We start from the raw sequence: 14,452 nt of genomic DNA on the forward strand, positions 1-14,452 counted from the left end.
CTCTCTCTCTCTCTCTCTCTCTCTCTCTCTCTCTCTCTCTCTCTCTCGCTCGCTCCAGCTCTTCCTTATCCTTTCCCTTCCTTTCTCTCTCTGTGCTCTGGCTTTCACCATCACAAAACAAAGACAGCAGGCAAGGTCTTTGCCATCTCACTCACTCTTCAAAAACTCATGGATAGGCTATTCAGGGCTAATCCTTTTGCGGACAATGATTTTGATGGCAGTTGACTCATTCCTAGGAAGTCATATTATTGCAGTATTTGTTGTCTGTCTTGCCTTCTGTGTTTCGCCTGGTCATGCAACACTTAAACATGTAGCGTTTAGTAACTCTCGTCCAAATTCAAGCAGTGTAAAAACTATGTTGCATTGTGTGTATGTACTTAAGTCAGGGAAAACACTGTCTTATTATGGGCTCTGAACAGATTTGTGTGCTTGTTGGGCTGCTGTAAGGATTTTCGCTGTTACAGAAAATGTCTGACTGAGTTGTGCATATGTTTGCGTTTTGGTTTGGCTGAACGTTTGCATTGTCTCAATTCTTTCAGGTTTTTCTCAAGCCTACAGAAAGATACAGACAGGCGCCGTAGTCCGTTTATTAGTTCCTGATTTGAAATAAAAGGACAAACTGCTCACTGTTTCTGAGATGAGCAAGAACACAGACTAGAGTATAATGATTGATTTTTCACCTTAGTTTATAAGTACGTGTGTCAGATTTTTGCATGTTTAATTTAGCTTTACGTTTATATATACGGACATTGTTGGATGATATAATGTTTTTAATTTATTTAGTTTTTGATTTAGAAAAAGTGATCTTAATTGATATAGTTTTCTAATTATAATTAATAATTTACTACACATGTATCTGAATTCACATTAAATAAAAACTATTTAATTGTATTACAACTAATTAACATAACTATATTATTACAATTATTTCTGTTGTTTGCTATTTTTTTAGAATGTTGTTTAATAGTAATTTTGTTGGATTTTCATGCTGTTCATATGATACTGTCGCTTAGTGAAATTGCTGGGTCAGCAGTAGATTTGCTATATTTGCTTGCTTTCTCTTTCTCTTTTTTCCCCCCTGGGTCTTGATTTCTGGTCACTTCCTCTTACAACAACGATTGTACATATTGCCAAGTGTACTCATCCTGGTCATGTATGGTGCATGAATGGAGATGCTCGATGACGAGTCGGCTTGCCGTGTGGCGTATGAGTGTGTATGGAAATTGTTGTAGAGATATAGGGCAGGGGGAGACTGTGCTTTCCTCTTTACCCCTCCCTATTCTCTCTCTCTCTCTCTCTCTTTCTCTCTCTCTTTTGCTGGCACCCTTAGGGAAAGCCTCAGTGATGTCCTCAGTGGAAGAGGGCCCTCTTTGGGTCAACATCAATGACAGGCCGCCTATGAGTATACTGGATAATAATAACAGGAATATTTTGAGAGACAGACGTAGCCCTCAGCATTTGTCATTCACAGCTAATGTCACGAGGACGCACAATGCCTGTATTTCACAAACTCATGTGAAACAAAACAGCTAATTTATGGAGAAAAAAAACTGATAACAGAATGGAGCCATTTTTGTGTATGTACTGTCAAACAGTCAAATAGTAGCTAAAAGAAATGGATTTGATATTTGCATAAATATATAATATGATTCAAAAGCAGATGTTATCTCTGGGTGTTTTTGCAGTGGTACGCCCCCATGTGTGTCGTGTGTGTTTGTGAGGGTAAACTCTAGCCTAGAAGCATGGCTGCACAGGCGGCAGTGTTATGGAGGCTGTGGGTAATAACAGTGTGGCTGGCCACTGGAATCGAGGCTAGTTTCGAAAGGCAGCTCCACATTCTCTGAAGCAGAGATGGACTTGCTCCCCCCCCCCCCCCCCCCCCCCTCTCCCCGCCCCTTGCGGCAAAGCGTGAGGTCCTGTGGCCTGTGACTTTGACCCAATCCTTGCCTTCTCTCTCTCTTTCACTCTCTTTCACTCTTTCATTTTTTTCGTTCTCTTTCTCAAATGTGCACACTTATTTTTGTGTAAATGCAAGCATGCGAGGGTCTTACAAGTATCATTTTCAAATGAAAAGTCCTCTTTATACACATAATAAAGAATGTTTTTATCAAACATTTTTAGAGACTATACAAATGTTAGACAAATATAGCCAAAAATATGATTTTTAATAAGAATTATTTTTAATGATTAATTGTTATAAGAATAAGAATTGATTTACTTTAAAATACAAATATATACAATTCCTATTTGATTATATATATATATATATATATATATATATATAAGCACATTTTTTCCTGACTGACAAATCGGCGAGTGCGCTTAGATCATTTGCAACTGAGCGCCATGCTGCATGCTCTGTCAGTAATGCAGGCCGTTGCTGTGCATGTGAGTGAGTGATCGACAGCACGCGTGCGTGTGTGTGTGTGAGTGTGTGAGGGCTGCAGGAATGCTGAGTGGGGACGGGTGAAGCCCGACAGGCCGATGGCACTTCCTCTCTGTGTACGGCACAGCTTATCCTCCTCAGGATTAAAGACAGCAGAAAAGAAAAGAGCGATGGCAGGAGCCCCCCTCTCTCTATCTCTCTCTCGCTCGCCCTCCTCTCTCCTTTTTTCCGTGTTTGGAAAAGGGGGGAAAAAAAGCTCAAACAAAAAGCGTGATTCATTTGCAAATGTGCAGCAGCCCATACGGGTCCCCCATGGTGCAATGGGAGAGGAGGAGCGGCGAAAGCGAGGATGAGAGGAAATAAAGGTATAGTAGAGTCGTTCGATTCTGTCTTTGTGGCGTTGAGGCCTAGTCGTACTTGTCAGACTCTTGAATCCATTAGTTTGGTCTGAAACGGAGTGGCTATTACAAACTGGGCCACGTATCGTGGAGTGTTTACGGGTGTGTGTTTCTGCATGTGTGAGCGGTGGTGCTTGTGGTTTTGATATTGTGTGAGTGTGTGTGTGTTTAGTACTGAAGGGGTTAAGAGGCAAAGAGATACCCCTTTGTCTCGGCGGCCCTCTTTGTCATTGTTGTGCTGGAATTGAGCTCGCTGCACCTCACTTGACCACAGCAAAGCAATAAAATGGCCCCTAAGTGCTATGGGCTCCGTGTCCCTCTAACAGCATCTCTCCTTTGGGTTTTCACTTCTCTGTCTCACACACATGCACACACACACACACACACATGCAGAATTAATACCATATATTACACCTGTTTCCAGTGTCATTTTTGTTGTTGTTTTGTTCACATTTATGTATTGATTGTTTATTTATTTATTTATTTTATTTTGAAAAACTTGATGGAAGAGAGAATTGTTTAGTATTCAAAGTTTTATTTTCAAAATATACACTGAATCAAATTTTTAAATAGGTACTAAACTGTTCCAAAATATATATTCAGTAATGGGATCCCCCCCCCAGTTTTATAGTATTTTTATATTTTTATAGTATTTGTTTTTCTTTGTATAATAATAGTGAGTGGCCAGACACATCATTTTCTGTATTATAATTAATTATAAAGACACTGAACAACATGTTGAATTTTGTTGAATTTAAGAGGTCAGCATTTTTATTTTTTTATCTAATTTATAATTATATATATATATATATATATGCATTTATGATGTGATGCTTCTGTACCTATTTTAGCAGCACAAGCGTTCATGTATATTCTATGCTAGTTTTTTGACAAGTGTGTGTGTGAGGATCAAGGCCAGTGTCTGGTAGAGTGTGTAGACAGATCATATCCGTCTCTGATGGCAGCCATTTTGGTGCCATTTCAAATATGTCTATGAGGAAATTAATTTAGGATTCAGATCTGCTTTATTTTACATAATGCATCAATTATGCAACCATAGTCTCAGTCTGACAATTTAATATTTTAAAATGATTCTAATAAGCGCTGTTATATGTAAATATATATTTGTCCATTTATTAAATCGGTATCACTTTGCTCAGTATCACTTTCATTATTTTAGCAGTTTATTTTCAAGATGTAAATAAGCTGTACCAGCTTTTTTAATAAAAGAAAAATAGGACAGCAGTGCACAAATATCAGTGTCTGTGTCTCGGCACTCAGAATAAGTAGTGTTGTTTTCAATAGTAATGATGATTGTTTACTTCGCAGAATTCTTTTCCTCCCAGACATTATAATTAAATGTTGGGGTGGAAAAAAAGCTGTCTCTTCTTGTTGCCTTCCTATCACATAGGTATTTAATGAGACTTGAGAGGCGTGGTGTGATTGGTTTATTGGCACGAGGAGTCCTGTGAGAGGTCAGCTCATTGGCTGAGGTGTTTAATTGGTACTGTTGGACACCCCTCCACCCACCTCTTGGGTGTAACTTGTTTTTGCCAGGTGCACTGCGCTCTCTATTAAGTGTTACATAGGACCACAATTATATTAGGCCTGAGTAAAGCCGTACTATTGCTGTCTGTCCGTCGGAGAATGGGGCGCCTGGCTACTCGTCCGTTGCCCACACAAGCGCACACACAACCTCTGTCTCTGCACTTCTAAACCTTTGTTTTATTCCTTTTGTGCTTTTCTTTTGCAAATTTATTAGAAAGAAATTAAAGGAGCTGTGTGATTATACAGAGATGCACAGAGAAGACAGCGGGCGACAGTGTGTGGAACAACCCTTTTGTTGCTTCCATTGAATAAACCTTGCGTCATTATGTTGTAACATATTCAAGTCGGTCCTTTCCCTAATTCTAATTTTGGGGTCTGGATGAGTGGGCTTGGGGTGTGATCTTGCCACTGGGGATTGCTCAAGGCCAGACAGTCACAATAAATCGGTGACCCCCACACTGTGACGTCACACATGCTGTCTGCCGTTCTGTCAGTGTCAACCAGAGCCCAGAACCTTTTGTGATGCACAACCAGTGTCAACTACTGACTAAAGACAGGCTTGGCACTCACATGAAACATTTATGGATCAGTTACTTTGTCAAGTGCCAGTCTTTTGTTCCTTTTTTTCCTGTCCCCCTTTTTTAGATGTGCTTTGTGACAAGTTTGTAACTGTACACATAAGAGAGATAACATTCTTCCCCCTCTGTTTCTCTCACTGTAGTTTAACCCAGCGGTAGGCAATGTCGGTTCTGGAGTGCCGCTGTTCTGTAGAGTTTAGCTCCAACCCTAATCAAACACACCTGAACAAGCTAATCAAGGTCTTCAGAATTACTAGGGCTACAGGGTTGGAGCTAAACTATGCAGGACATCGGCACTCCAGGACTGATGTTGCCTACCCCTGGTTTAACCTGTTGGCTGTGTTTAAAGTTAGACTGGATGATACTAGTCAAGGATTGCGATGCCTTGCGGTTGCTGGAAATAAACATTGAAATCTAATTTGTTCAGTGCCATATAAATATTAATATCCAAAGCTGGTAATGACAGACATGCTGTCAGGGAATATGACACTCGTGTGACAGGGCATCAGCATTTGTCAGAAGTCCAAATCACATACAGTATATGGAACTGAGTCATGTTGCATGTAAAAATATCTGCTTAGCCTGCAAAGTTCAATATTGGCTTCCTCCCATAGAAAAGAAGACATTTTAATGAGATCTATGCAACTTCTCAGTTGTTTCACCAAGCCAGATCTTTTTTTTTTGCTCAAGTTTCCTGGTCCTCAGATGTTTCTCCTTCTTAAAAAAAAGTGTTTCAGAAAGGTTCTCAGCAATGTCACTCACTGCGCCAAGTTACCATTGTCTGCAATTAAAGCCAAAAAATTTCACCAAGAACTCGAACATCTCTCATCAAATTAATCTCACAGCAAATAGTTTGAGCTTTGCTCAAACTCTTTTTTACTCTTGGAATTTTAGGAGAAGTGTCTGAGAAAAAGTTGCTACTTAAATAAAGAATAACTGAAAACTAAAATATGCCTAGCTCTGAAAGAGTACCAGATTACAATTTATCATAGTCCGATGAGGGTTAGTTTTAGGGGCCGTTTACACAACAACGTTTTCAGCCAAAAACGGGAAACTTTTTATGCGTTTTGCCTGTTCGTTTACACGAAACCGGCGTTTTGGGGACTGAAAACGGGTTTCAAAGTGCACGTTTTTGAAATCGCCACCGTTATCGTTTCCGTGTAACCACCCAAAACGGGAATCTTTGAAAATGGGGACGTCATGTGCGTGCGTAGTACGTGTTAGTTATGTAGACATGCGCAGTACGTGTCGATCTTAAAGGCAATCGCGAACAAACATAGACACAATGGCGGAGTACATGGTACTTTTGTTGCTGCTCAAGAGTTTGCTAACGCTTCTTCAACAAAGTGTGGATTTACTTCACAAATATTACAACTAAGGTTGCAAAGGGGTGGAACATTTCCGGTAAATTTCCGGAAACTTTCCAAAAATCCCTGGAATATTCCAAAAAATCCTGGAAAGTTTCCAAAATTTCTGGAATATTTCCGAAATTTACTGGACATTTTCCACCTTTTTGCAACCCTAATTACAACCAACAGCGGAGACGCATCATATACAACATATAATCGTCACTTCCCTACAGGTACTGTTTACTAACAAGGTGACAGCACCAACTACTGGCCTGGCATACACAATACAGCAGTTTTTGCGGATATGTGTAAACGCGAATCATTTTGAAAACATTGTCATGTATACATGAAACTTTTTAAAAACGCAAGGGAAAAACTTTTCCGTTTTTCACTACATTGTTGTCGTGTAAACGTAGCATTAGGCAGAGCTACAAGCAGTCGCTGCTTGTGAGGGCCAGCTGTGTGTGTTTTTCTCAGTGTTCTATAGCTTATCTCCATTCTGGTGTGGGTAACTCCTGTTGGTGACTTTCATTGTGTTTACAGTGGATGGGATGGAGGGGTGGAGGGTGCACAGACATTCATTTCATCACTTCCTTCCTCCTCTCCGTTTTTATGAATCGATCTGTCATAACAACTGCTAGAGACGTGGAGGAAACTGAAAGAGAGAGAGGGAGAATGGGGGAGGCTCATGGAAAGGAAATAATTGTTGCATGTTATACAGAAAGGGAACAATAGCAGCCATCCCAAGGCTAGATGAGGTGATCACAGAGCAGTTTCAGGGAATAGGTTTTGTGTTATTTTTCTTTCTCAACACATGGTCTGAGCAGGCTGAAAGAAAACGTATTAAAACTTCCCGAGAACACTGTGTGTGCACAAGCCTGCATTTGTCATTTCGTTGGGTCCAAACGCTCTCATGACATAAGCAGAGAAACAGGAAGCCTGGCTGCCATCTTTCACAATCTCCTTCGAAACAGGAACTGAGAGCAGGCCAAGCCATAGCCCCTCGCTGCTAGCAGATGGGTGCCAACCTGTTGAAGGGCACGGGGGAGGAGAGCCGCAGAAGGGACTTGTGTCTGCGGTGGGCCCCCTGGGATCCCTTACCCTCTCCTGGAGGGTCCGGAGGTGTGGTCACCGTCTGTTATGGGCATGGCTCGTGATAGTGTGTTTAGCACTTGCCAGCAAGAGCATTTATATGCAAATGCTAAACAAGCATTGGTGAGACTAATTACGGCAGATCCCATTGAGTGCGTGCCAGCTCAGAGAGAGGAAGGGAGGTCCTACAAGCTGGGGTGGACTTGCCCTACTTGTTTACTCATTGTCTTTCTTTATTAGCCCCTCATTGACACTCCTCCTCAACGTTGAGGGGGGTCTGTTTGCAGGGGCATCTCCTTTCTACGTGGAACTGACTCCAGGGCTTGATGTAGATGAGAAGTGCAAGGCAGCTGGAGTTCCTCAGTTCTTGTTCTCAATTTGGGCAGTGGAAAGAACAGTGCATACCAGTTTATGGTGGTCAGGTTTGTTTTTGGAACTTTTTTATTTTTTGCTTGTCCACAGGTCCACCAACTGGGAACTCAGCTGATCAAGCATCTAGGCTAAGTTGGACCGCCTAGAAACCAAAAAAGTTGTGTTTCTACTGACAGGTCACCAAGTTGCTAGTAGTTGTTGGTAATCGCATTTGCATGAAGCCAAACTCTAAACTTTATGCAAATACTCAACTTTGTCACCGATGATACAGATTTCCAGTTGTTGTCTTGGACTGCCTGTGTGAACACCCCTTAAAACCAGCTACCTTCTAAAGATGGATTTTCCAAAAAGGGGGGATGAAACCTCTTAACACATGCCCTCCTACAAAGGATGCTATAACTAATTACTGGTGGTGCTCAAAATGCATTTAGGTCAGCTGTTGTAATTGCATGCAGATTTATGAGTGGAAGAGAGGGAAATGTTAACTTTCAGAGTCAGTGGCTCGCACTGACTGCGGACAGAGGTGGTATATACTCAACTCCAAAGTATCCCTGCAGTCCTGTCAGAGAACAGGGCCACACTTGCTAAGTTACAGTCCAGAAATTAGATTTAGAGGCCTAGAATGAGTCAGATATGCAACAACAAAATATTTCACCATAAAGAGTAGAGTTCACAAACCCGGCAGCACATTTTATTTGGCTAATTATTTTTAGGTGCTTGGAAATCTGAATTTATCATGCTGCTCCAAATGTTTACACACGACAACAGATCTCCTATCAGCCACGCTTCAAAACGGACATGCTTTTGTTGATTGAAACGTGTCCCTCTCTTGCAGAAATGGCAACGGTGCTGGAAACAATTAGCTCCGATGGAATTATGGCAGAAGCAGGCAGCTGTCCAAGAGAGACGAGAGGGCAGGCGATAGACCTACCTCCATTTTGACGAGAAATGTTTTTGAGGTGGAGGAAATGCATTTTGACAGTGTTTGAGACTAACCAGATCCCCGAGTTTGGAGTTTGACCTCGGTGAAGATAAATCAACTGGATAAGCTTTGCTCTGGTCTGGTTTCCCGCTCTTTCACAGACCAGCTCATCCCTCAATGCTTGTTTCTCTTGCCGTTAAAACTAATTAGTTGTGGTGCCCCTTGAGTTATCCTTGATAAGCAGCTATTGTGGGCCTGAGAGAGACACTATAACTGTTCCAGAACCTAGTGAGCTGCCTAGACAACATTGTAAGGAATCAATCATAGGCTCACTGCCGATGCGACAGCTGTTCCAGAAAGGTAGGCAGCAACATTATGCTGTCTTCTAAGATATTTGTTAAAAAAATTAAACATGGTTTGATTACAGTAAAAGTGTAGTAGCCAGTTTTTTTTTTTGACAGATTGATTCAGAAGAAGTTTTTATTGCCATTTGTATAACCAAAGTTTTACTACAAATACCATGATTAAACTATGGTTAGTGTAGCAAAACCATGGCTAATTTGTTTTTACCATGGTTTAACTACAATAACCATTTTTGTTTGGTTTTATTTGTAGTATACCACGGGTAATTTTTTTAAAGGTTATGGATAAAAGTAGACGCCAAAGTCAGAAGAAGTGTTTATTACATATTTATATTTCATTCAGTGCTAAAAAGTATTCATAATTGTTCAAAACAGACTATTTGTTTTCCCAACATTTTGCTTTTAGCACACCAACATGCTAACACCAAACTGTATTGGAATCAATTATGTGTGTCTCTCATATGCTTCATGTGGTTAACACAATTTTGCCAGAGTAGGCAGCTGTCTAAGTAAGCCGTAGACAGCTAGGAAGCTCACTAGCTTTTGGAACAGAGCCCATGACTGTGTACTGCAGCCATGCATGCTAATAATTAGCATAGAAGATAGACAACGTGAACAAGAAAGATTCTTACTGTCTTGTCATTCTTTATTTACCCTCACTTTTGAGTTTCACCACTATGTTGCCTTTTCACTGTGCCAAGCTCAACTTCTACACGCGCACACTCACACACACACACACACACACTTAAACACATAACTAGACGCATGACTGTTTGTATGCAGTGTCTGGTGAGGGGCATGTTTGGCTGGGATACGGTGGTTTGTTCAAAGGTTGTGTATGTTTGTGTAAGCCATGGTTCTTCACTGAGCACAGCTGGTCAGCACTGTTTCTCTTGCAGAGGGAAGCAGACGTTCTACTAGACCTCTGCCCTGGACAAGGGTCTCTCTCTCCCCTCACTGTGCCAGACAACTATCACACACAGATACAGTGGCCTAAAAAGTATTTAAACACTCAATACACATTTAAAATGTATGAATTTTATTACATTTGATAACCGTATCTAACGGCAATTTTTTACAGACATTTGTACAGTTATGTTTAATCAGCTGGACTTTAGTGGATGTATGAAGTCAGTTCTCCTGTAGTTCACACAGGTGTAGCTCATCACATTAAACATAAACACGATCCACTAATGTTTGACAGCCAGATAGCGTCCGGAATACTACTTTTTATATTTTTTACATTTTAACCCACTGTAAAAGACACAGCGTCACAATAGCTGTGTTTTTGTTTTTGTTGTTTAAATGCATTTTCTTTATATTGCTGTCTCTCTCTTTCACATTTCCTTTTTTTCTTCGACATTCCTTTCTGTCCTAATTTTAACTTTTTTTTCTTTCTTTTTTTCTTTTATTTTCTCGAGGTGCTTTTCTTTTCATTGTCCTTTCTCTCTCTCTCTCTCTCTCTCTCTCTCTCTCTCTCTCTCTCTCTCTCTCCATAGGCTTTTCTCCCAATGTCATCCTGCTTTTTCTTTCTGTGCTGTGTGTTTAGACTCTGTCAGAATTGAGAAAGGCATTCAGGGCCCTTAATCCCAATTCCCTCTATCAGGAATGCAAATGTGTGTGTGTGTGTGTGTGTGATTGTGTGACCTGCCAGGGCCTGGAAACATCTGCAGGGCTCAACAATAAGGGTGGCCTGCTAGTCCGCAGCCAGTGTGAGAGTGAGTTCAGGCCAGTTAATGGAACTGTAACTTGCCCTGTCAGGTCACAACATCACTACACTTTAATGCTTGAAAGCATAAACGTTTGGTTTCCGTGATGTTTTATGGAATGTTGTTATGGATTATGCTTGTTAAAAAATGTATCACCAAGATGATGTTATCTAGCTGGTTTAGGAAGCTTGTTGAAATTGCGAGTAGAATTTCTGTTATTGGTGAAAGTATCAGTACAAATTGCCTTAAATGTATAAACTAATCAGTAGTTTTATATCTGACAAGACTATATATATATATATATATATATATTTTTTTTTTTTTTTTTTTTTTTAAAAAAATTAAAATTTTTTTTTTTTTTTTTTTTTTGTGAGGCCAAAAATCTGAACTACTAGCTTGACCAGGCTAGAACGAAAGAAAAAATAAAATAAATAAATAAATAAATAAACTTATTGTTGATCCCTGATCTGCATGAGGAGCCCTCCTCATACTCTCTGTGAATTCATTGTTTCTCTTCACGGCACCATTAACCTTGTCCTGCATTTCAGAGGCCATGTCTCCACACCACGTCTGCCCATCTGGACACTAGACATAACACGCTGTTGACTTTCCCTCAGCAGTGTGTGTATGTGGCTTTGGGGTGGGGGTGGCCTGGGTGAGGCCTTCTGTCAGGCCTGTGGTTGATACTCATCTGGCTTGTAGCAACTGAAGGATTTGTCCCTCATGTTTTACCCACTTCATGAGCCAAGGTGGAGCCTGTCCATGTATAAGAGCAAAGCTGTGGTGTCGGCCAATAAAATGAAGTTATTAGATTTGCACCCGCCCGTCTCTGATATGTATCAGAGGAGAGAGAAATGATTGTTTGGATTGTCTCTGTTTTCAAAATGATAAATTAATGGTAAAGCGCAACTGACAAAGTGAATCTGCGTCAAAGCCAAGTGGCGCTGATTGAATTACAGTTTCAGAGACCTAAACTCTGGCCACATTCCTGCATTGACTCGCAAGCCGCAGCGTTGGCTTGTACGAACACATACACACAAAGGCTTCATATATCTGTATATGTATATAGGGTAAATTCAGGTGAATTAAGCCACAGTTTCACATTGACATGACTGCTACAGTGTGGCCCGGTTTACAAGATTTTACCGTTTGTTAAAGATGTACAATAAGAAATTAAGAAAAAATGTGTGTGTGTGTGTGTGTGTGTGTGTGTGTGTGTGTGTAATACACACACACACACACACATATTATTCTATTCCATAGCTTATAATATATTATTATTATTATTATTATTTGTATTATTGTTATTATTATTATTATTATATTTTTTTACTGTGTATCCCAATCCAGGCCTAGAAAAGTAAAGAAAACAAATTAAATCTATTTAAATGATATTTTAATTTAGAAAAAAAGGAAATAATGCTTAATTAAATTTTATTTAATTAAAAATCTTAATTTTAATTAAGAAAAAAATAGGTATTTATTTTTAAAATTATTTATTTATTAATATAATATTACATTATATTTATTTAAAAAAAATAGCTTTAGAATAATAAACTATGGAATGGAATAATGAAAAAAAGGTAAGTGTGTGTGTGTGTGTGTGTCAAGTCAAGTCACCTTTATTTATACAGCGTTTTTAACAATACAGATTGTGTCAAAACAACTGTACAGCATTAATTAGAAAAATATTGTGTCAGTAATGCAAAATGACAATAGTAAACATTCAATTTTCAGTTAAAGGCAGTTCATCATTGAATTCAGTGATTTCATCATCCAGCTCAGTTCAGTTTAAATAGTATCTGTGCAATCAAGTTGATGATATCGCTGGAAATTAAGTGTCCCCAACTAAGCAAGCCAGAGGCGACAGCGGCAAGGAACCAAAACTCCATCAGTGACAGAATGGAGAAAAAACCTTGGGAGAAACCAGGCTCAGTTCTCAGTCCAGGGCCAGTTCTCCTCTGGCCAGACGAAACCAGCAGTTCAATTCCAGGCTGCAGCAAAGTCACAGTGTGTGTGTGTGTGTTTGTGTTTGTGTATTCATGTATGTATGTGTGAAAAAAGGAAAGTATATATATATTTTTTCATTATTCTATTCCATAGCTTATAGTAAATAATAATAATAATACAATTATTATTACCTGTCATAGAAAGTGTGTTTGTGTATTCATGTATGTATGTGTGAAAAAAGGAAAGTATATATATATATATATTTTCATTATTCTATTCCATAGCTTATAGTAAATAATAATAATAATACAATTATTATTACCTGTCATAGAAATCACACTCTTTATTTCATTATTTTTACATTATTCGTTTTTTTTTGTACATTCTATTTGTTTCCTTTATTGTTTCTCTTGACCTTACAAGAGAGCACATAATAGAACCAAACTTGCAGTGATTGCTAGTCTCCCGATTTGTAAAGTAGCACACTTTCTCGTGTGTGAGCGAGCACGTGGTCACACACGGCCACACACCCCTCGCAGTCAGCGAATGGTGGACAGCAGGGGAGTGGGTGTGCTTGTAGGTCTGTGTATGGATCCCCCTGCAGTCACACACTGTCTTCTTCACAGCATTTATGTTGGAACAGCGGTGCCGGCCATTGTTATCAAAGGCGCGATTAATCATTACATTTGTGCAAAGCAGGGGCACTGTTGCCATGGGGACCCAAATGAGCTGCACTGCTTTGCATATCAACAGAAAAGTTTACAATCGTGGCAGAGCAAGGGCGAGGCCTCAACTGAAACCTGCAAACCTGCCTCGGTCTTGCGCTCTCTCTCTTTCCCTCTTTCATTATCTCATTCACTCTTAGTGGATGTACAAATAGCTCTTCAACAAAGCCTTCCGCAAGCTAATCAAGATGGGCCCTAATGAGCCAGGCCTGAGAACACTGAAGAAAAAAAGTGTGTTAACTACTCAGGAGCTCTCATTCACATTGATTCCACTCTGTTTAATATCAAATGTGTCCACTAATAAACATTACAACAAGAGAACTGAAAGTTTTCACCTTTTTTTCCCCACGACATCCACCGATCAGACAGTGTTATGACATCATGCGATGCTTAACCGCTTGAGTAATCTGCAGGACAGAAGAGGAAGTAAAGGCGAGAGAGACTTGGCAGTGCTTGAGGAGAACTTTGAGGGTCATGCAGTGTCTGAGGGTGTTTGCTTAGAGCGTTTGCTGAGAGTTCTGGAATGTTCTTTCTAATGCATTTAGACCTCAAGCCCTGACCTGCCCGAGCTAAAGAGCTTCCAGCGACCCCCGAAACACTCAGAAGGACTTGACGGCATAATTATAATACGCCGTTCGTGCTGAGTGCTTCGTTTTCAATCAAAACACAACGCGACCACATTCAAACCATCCATATTTTTTCACTATCTGCATCGGACACATATTCATCCTGTTTGTTTAGCCATTTCAAGCAAACTCTGCTAGCTGGTCTCTTGGCAGCCAAATGGGATTTGTATATGTAAATATCATTTGGACATGCAGCGAGGAAAAAAGTCGGCTAATTATAGCAGCTCTGAGAAACATGAGGGTTAGCGTGGAAAACGGGCCCCCAGTTTGGCCCTCGTTTTAGAAACTACAGTGACTGACTATAGCAAAACAAATCTGGACATCTGTGGGATTGCTGCATACACCATTGGAGAACTTCAACAGGCGTTTTGTGAAAGTGTTACACAATTTTCAGAGCATAAATCGTCCATTGTTTACTTAAACAAACACACACTC

At 40.0% G+C, this 14,452-nt stretch overlaps 1 protein-coding gene across 4 annotated transcripts in view; it reads left to right on the top strand.

Annotated features, from left to right (window-relative positions):
- zfhx3b (zinc finger homeobox 3b) overlaps window positions 1–14,452 on the top strand; it is a 164,400-nt gene that overhangs the window by 13,415 nt on the left and 136,533 nt on the right. The window contains exon 1 of one of the 4 annotated variants that reach the window (XM_016235071.1): window positions 2,672–2,751. The exons of the other annotated variants lie outside the window; for them this stretch is intronic. The gene's annotated coding sequence lies outside the window, so the exon portion shown is untranslated. Of the gene's footprint in view, window positions 1–2,671; window positions 2,752–14,452 lie in introns of those variants that run through there. 4 annotated transcript variants of the gene reach the window in all.

Source organism: Sinocyclocheilus grahami, unplaced genomic scaffold, assembly GCF_001515645.1.
Source record: "Sinocyclocheilus grahami isolate Dianchi unplaced genomic scaffold, SAMN03320097.WGS_v1.1 scaffold462.1, whole genome shotgun sequence".
NCBI classification, from domain to species: Eukaryota; Metazoa; Chordata; class Actinopteri; order Cypriniformes; family Cyprinidae; genus Sinocyclocheilus; species Sinocyclocheilus grahami.